General features: G+C 34.6%; 1 non-coding gene across 1 annotated transcript; it reads right to left on the reverse strand.

Moving 5' to 3' along the window:
• Nucleotides 1–802: 802 nt before the first annotated feature.
• LOC111721237 lies at nucleotides 803–909 on the reverse strand. The gene has a single exon (XR_002770538.1). It is a non-coding gene; the product is annotated as a U6 spliceosomal RNA (small nuclear RNA).
• Nucleotides 910–6,166: the final 5,257 nt, after the last annotated feature.

Raw genomic sequence — 6,166 nt, forward strand, 5'->3', positions numbered from 1 at the left:
ACTTGTGTTTGAGGATAATCATTTAGATAGTTGAATGGAGAGATTTGAGGCTGGGAGATTGACAGCAGATTATTGCAATAGTACAAGAGTAAAATGATAAGGGTTTGTACTAGGGTGGTTGCAATGAGAGAAGATAGAAAGGGGAGTATATTAGAGATGGAATGAAGTCATAAATGACAGGACTGGAGAAGTGATGGGATATGGGGGTGGTGATGAGAGAATGAAGAGATAAGGATAACACCTACATTGTAAGCTTTGGTGACTGGGATGATAGTAATACCCTTGAGAGTAGAAAGGAAGTTATGAGATAGTTTCTACATGAGGTTTTTTTTTGCAGAAAGTAAATGCTTTTCAGCACTTTTGTGGCAAATTTGAGTTTTTACTCCTGTAGTTGAGAGTGTTTAGTTTTATTAAAAACTAGGCTACCCTGCCCATTTGCTTCCATATATTTTGTACTTAATTATGTTTGAGTGATCTAACTCTCTATTTTTAAATCAGTATTAAATTTTGAAAATGATTACTGCCTTGTAATACAGCTTGAGATCTGGTACTGATGAGGTTGCTTTCTTTTCACTTTTTCCCACTGAGATTCTTGCTCTTTTCTTTCTCCAGATGAATTTTATTAGTTTTTCCTCCCTATATTTGCAAAGTCATCTTTGGTAGGAATTTAATTTCAGTAGTTTTGTTATTTTATCATTATGCCTTGGATTATCCAGGAGCAATTAATATTCCTTAAATTGTTTAGGTCAGTCTTTTTTATATATGTAAAGTATGTTTTGTAGTATAGTATATTTATACAGTTAAAAGTGTGGAAATCTTTACAAATTTGCTGTTCATCCCTGCTGAGGGGCCATGCTAATATTCTCTGTATTATTCCAGTTTTAGTGAATATGTTGCTGAATTGAGTATTCCTTGTTTTTGTTTTTATTACAGTTGAACAACTATGTTTCTAATCTTAACTTGTTTAACAAGAATTTTCAACTCTCTTTTTTCATCAGTTTGCAGCAGTCTGATATTTTGTTTTCATTTTTGAAAGGTCTGAAAGAATCTTAGGTTGTGCTTTAACCTGCAGTGTGTCACATACCCTGGGAGTAATTGTAACGGCACAGATAATATGAATCTGCTGTCACCTATTTCTATGAAATCTGCAGGTGCATCCTGTTATTGTACAGTTAACTTGTATTTCTACATTTTCTCATTACAACCAGTTCTCTGTTTATAATAATGGGGGTTGGGGAATGAACACTAAGTACTATGGCAAATTGCTTTAATTAGCAGAGCTGGATCTGGGCTTAGAAGAGCTGGGTTCAAATCCTTCCTTGGATAATTATTTGTTACATTGGCTAATGAATATCTTCTTGTGATTTAATCTCTTCACCTATAAAACAGGCACAATAACATTGATTACATCTCCCTTATGGGTATGTATAGATGATCAAACAGTATAATGTATATAAAGTGCAAACTTTATAATACTTCATAAATATTAATTGTTATAATTGTAAACCTTAAAATAAACTATTAACCGAATCTTTTTAAACTGATAATTTGAACTTCTTTCCTATCACTTTTTGTTCACAGGTTTTAATTCAATGCACTTTAATATTGCTTCCTATTCTTGCTCCTCAATATCTCAAATAAAGATGAATAACAAAATAGTAAAATATTGGGAATTGAAGGGGAATATGGTGGAGAACAACATTGGACTTGGGACACAAACCATATCTGAGAGTTGTTTGCCTTGTTATTTTGGCATTGGGTATTCATCCTTCTCCCAAGGTAAATAGTCATGTAGAACTTTCCCATTGGGTAAGGCAGGAAATTTTTGCTTACCATGTTGAGTTCTTACATAATAATAACAATAATAATAATAAATAATATTTTTAAATATAGCTTTTTATTTACAAGTTATATGCATGGGTAATTTTACAGCATTGACAATTGCCAAACCTTTTGTTCCAATTTTTCCCCTCTTTCCCCCCACCCCTTCCCCCAGATAGCAGGTTGACCGATACATGTTGAATATGTTAAAGTATAAATTAAATACAATATATGTATACATGTCCAAACAGTTATTTTGCTGTACAAAAAGAATCGGACTTTGAAATAGTGTACAATTAGCCTGTGAAGAAAATCAAAAATGCAGGCAAACAAAAATAGAGGGATTGTAAATTCTATGTAGTGATTCATAATCATCTCCCAGAGTTCTTTTGCTGGGTGTAAGCTGGTTCAATTCATTATTGTTCTATTGGAACCGATTTGGTTCATCTCATTGCTGAAGAGAGCCATGTCCATCAGAATTGATCAACACATAGTATTGTTGTTGAAGTATATATATTATTTTTGATAACACTAATACTAGTTAATTTCTTAAGATTATAAGTTTAGAGAAGTTGCAGATCTGTGTTTGATGCAGGAAACTTCTATACTGGATGTTTTCTATACTGAGGAAATCATAGGTATGGACTAAAAATCTCCATAAAATACCAGCCCTATGGCCTGTATGTAACCTCAACACAAAGTGTTATTGACTGTGTGTTTCCATGATCTTGAATTGATTGTTGCTATTCATTGTATCTCACTCATCATAATTCCATGGACCATAGCACTCCTGGACCGTCTGTCTTCCATTTTTAGTATTTTTATACTGTTCATTGGATTGTCTTTGCAAAGACACTGGAATCGTTTTCCATTTCCTTTTCCAATCAGAACTCTCCACTTTGATTTTTCCACATCATAGTTCATAGTTTTATTGAGCTATACAAACCCCTCTGCCAATGACAAGACAGTGATCCGAGAGGAGTTGCTTAAAACCAGTGACTGATAATTAAGGCATCCATTGCTGTTTTGATTTCCCTCTTTTATTCCCCTTGATCCTCCTTTTATCACAGATTTTTACCCTTCTTCCCTTCGTTTCTTCATTCGTTCCTTCCTGAAGATTTTCATTATGATAATATTTATTACTGTCTAATGAAGAGCCTTTCTGTTTAGTACCTCCTAAAGTTTATGAAATATAATCTCAGGTAAGATTTACCCTCTCTCTATTCCAAGTTGTTAACTGTCTTTGCTCTTTTTTCCCTCCCTACCTGTTATTCTCTCTCCTTTCTTCTCTTCCCTTCTCTAGTTTCTTCTCATTTCCTTCTATGGTCACCAAAATAGAACAGAATCACTTCCAGGAATTTTGCATTTCTTGTTTCCAGGTACTCTCATAGTTCTCCTGGCCAGGACACACCTTTCTTCTGGTCTCTATTGAACATAAGTAGTTAGTCTTTTCTTCTATGTTTGCCTGTTGGCTTCTTTCAATCCAAGGCATTTCTTTATAGCATTTTCTTCTTTTTACTCATATTTCTAGGCTCAGTTTCTTCATTGGAGCTTTGGATTTGTGTTATTCTCTGCTCCTTTCTGCATTCTTAGATGATATGTGCAGACAACAATTTGATCTTGAATGTGGTAGCTAAAAATAGTTATTCAGTCACTACAGTTGACCCAATTTGGGGCTTTCTAGTCAAAGATACTCGAATGGTTTGCTATTTCCTTCACCAGTTTATTTTACAGATGAGGAAACTGAGGCAAATAGGATTAAATGACTCACCCACGATCACACAACATAAGTGTCTGAGGCCACATTTAAACTCAGGAAGATGAATCTTCCTGACTCTAAACCTGGTTCTCTATCCAACGAGCCACTTAGCTGCCCAAGAAAATCACTGAATAGGTAGTTGCCTCAGTTAAACTGAGTCAAATTAAAGACCTTAGCTTAAAAATGTCAAGTTCTTCCACTGATCTCCAGTTGTCCTGATCTATAAGTGGGCACTGGTGCCTGCAGGTGACCTTTCACAGCCTTCCCTCCCTCCCTCCAATCTAATTCACTTGAATGTCATGGCGTCACCTCCCTGATGTCATGGTTGTCTTGGAGAACAAAGACAAACAACAGCAGAATTATAGAAGTCAGCCAAAGAGGTTGTTATATTAGGCAGAGGAATGAAAAATAGTGAGTCAGGTCTATGAAAAGAAATCACTGCCTCATGGAAACTAAAGGGAACTAGAGCAAATGGAGAATAACCAAGAGAGACAAACTCTCCAGTCTTTGCTTCTTCATTCCCAGGGCAGTATTATAAGTCACAAAGAGTATACAGACTTCTGAAGAGAAGATGGCTTCAAGAAGTGGGTTTTAATTCTGTAGGACTTTAAATGTGAATCCTTTCTGTATCTGTTAATTTGGACTTGAACTGTTATAGTTTTAGCTTCATGAGCCCAAATGTTTAAAAAATAAACTACCCTATAAACTAAACTAAACTACTTTTGTAGAATTTAAGGCTCTGAGGTTCCCATTTTCCATCTGATAGTGGTCATGAGTTAGAGAAGGAGTAGTACCTCAATTAAGAGTGCAATATCGTGAGATGATAATTGTATTCCATTCTAGAAAAGATTTGGCTTCATATATTGTCTCTGATATATATTAATTGTGGGGTTTTGACCAATTCTTCCATCCTTTATAAACTCTAGATTTTGTATGTAAAACAAGAATAAGGATAACTATTATCTCACTGTATTATTATGAGACTTACATGAAATAATGTATGTAGAGCTACACATATAAGTGCTATACATAATGCTTTGCATAATTGTGTGTCAATTATTATTATTACCTACACCTGGTCCTTCTTGATAGCTTTCGATCAAAGTTTATATGTAGGTGAAAACGATTATCTCCTGTTTTTCCTCCTACTTGTTTGATTGTTCTTAGTGAAATGCCTTTACTAGCTTATCAACTATCACATACCTAAATTGTGAAGGTCTCTAGCTACACTCTCTCTAAATCAGCATATCAGCTCCCATGGCTAAATTATTTCATCTACATAGATAATTTAAATGTAGATCTAACTCTAGTCTCTTATTTGACCATTTATCGTATACAACCAATTGTCTATTGAACATTTCAGACTGAATGTGCTAGAAATACCTTGAATTTAAACATTCTGGAGCAGAATTCATCATTATTTCACCCAAACCCTCCCTTCTTTTCAAATTATTTCAAAATAGTTTTATTATACTTTGTTGTGATGTGATTAAAGCTAAAATATTGTATCCTATTCTAGACACATTTGGAAAATGGAAGCATATCTAGAAGAGAAAAGTCAGGGAGTGTTTAACCCCAAAAAGAGAAGACTTAGGGGTAGATGGTACATACTTTCATATTTTGAAGGACTGTATGTGGATGAAGGATTAGATTTGCTTGGTTTGGTCTCAGGGTAGAATAAGTAGGGACACTAAGTAGAAGTTGCCGAGAGTTTAATAAAAAAAAAAAAAAAAAAACTTCCTTGCAATTAGAACTGTGCAAAAGTGAAAACATTACCTTAGGAAGTAGTGATTTCTCCAGCATTTGGATATTTTGAAGGTGAAGTTGTACAGAGAGCTACAGAATGGAAATCAGTGCTGGAATAAGCAGCATGAAGCATATTCTTGGTTCAGTTGTGCTTAAGTTATGATACTCAGACCCTATGAACTGATTTCAATTGAATTGAATCCACTGAAACCTGGCAGATTCCCATTTGAATTTCTCTCCAGAAAAAAATTAGGTGACTACTTTAGTCATAAAATGAATGGATAACAACCCTGTAAAGACCAGTGCAAGTATGATGCATCTATATATACTACTTTTTGAGTTGATGATTCCTCTGTCTTACCTCAGTGCATACATTATCTTTGAAATTTAAAAACTCATTTAAAAGTTTTTTTTAAACTAACCAAAGACAGAACAATTTTGAAAACTGCAGCATTTTATAGTTAAAAGAAACCTCAGAGGTCATTGTCTTCAACTGAAACTGTATAGAAACATTTCTATTGTATTCCCAACAAGTGTTTATTAAGTCTCTGCTTAAAGACTTTAAATATGTCTGTTTATTGAGTGTCAGGCTAGCCACCAATACTTTTTTAAAAAATAACTTTTTATTGACAGAACCCATGCCAAGGTAATTTTTTACAACATTATCCCTTGCACTCACTTCTGTTCCAACTTTTCCCCTCCCTCCCTCCTTCCACCCCCTCCCCCAGATGGCAAGCAGTCCTGTACATGTTAAATAGGTTACAGTATATCCTAGATACAATATATATGTGCAGAACCGAACAGTTCTCTTATTGCACAGGGAGAATTGTATTCAGAAGA

The sequence above is a fragment of the Sarcophilus harrisii genome, chromosome 5 (assembly GCF_902635505.1).
Source record: "Sarcophilus harrisii chromosome 5, mSarHar1.11, whole genome shotgun sequence".
Classification (NCBI taxonomy): domain Eukaryota; kingdom Metazoa; phylum Chordata; class Mammalia; order Dasyuromorphia; family Dasyuridae; genus Sarcophilus; species Sarcophilus harrisii.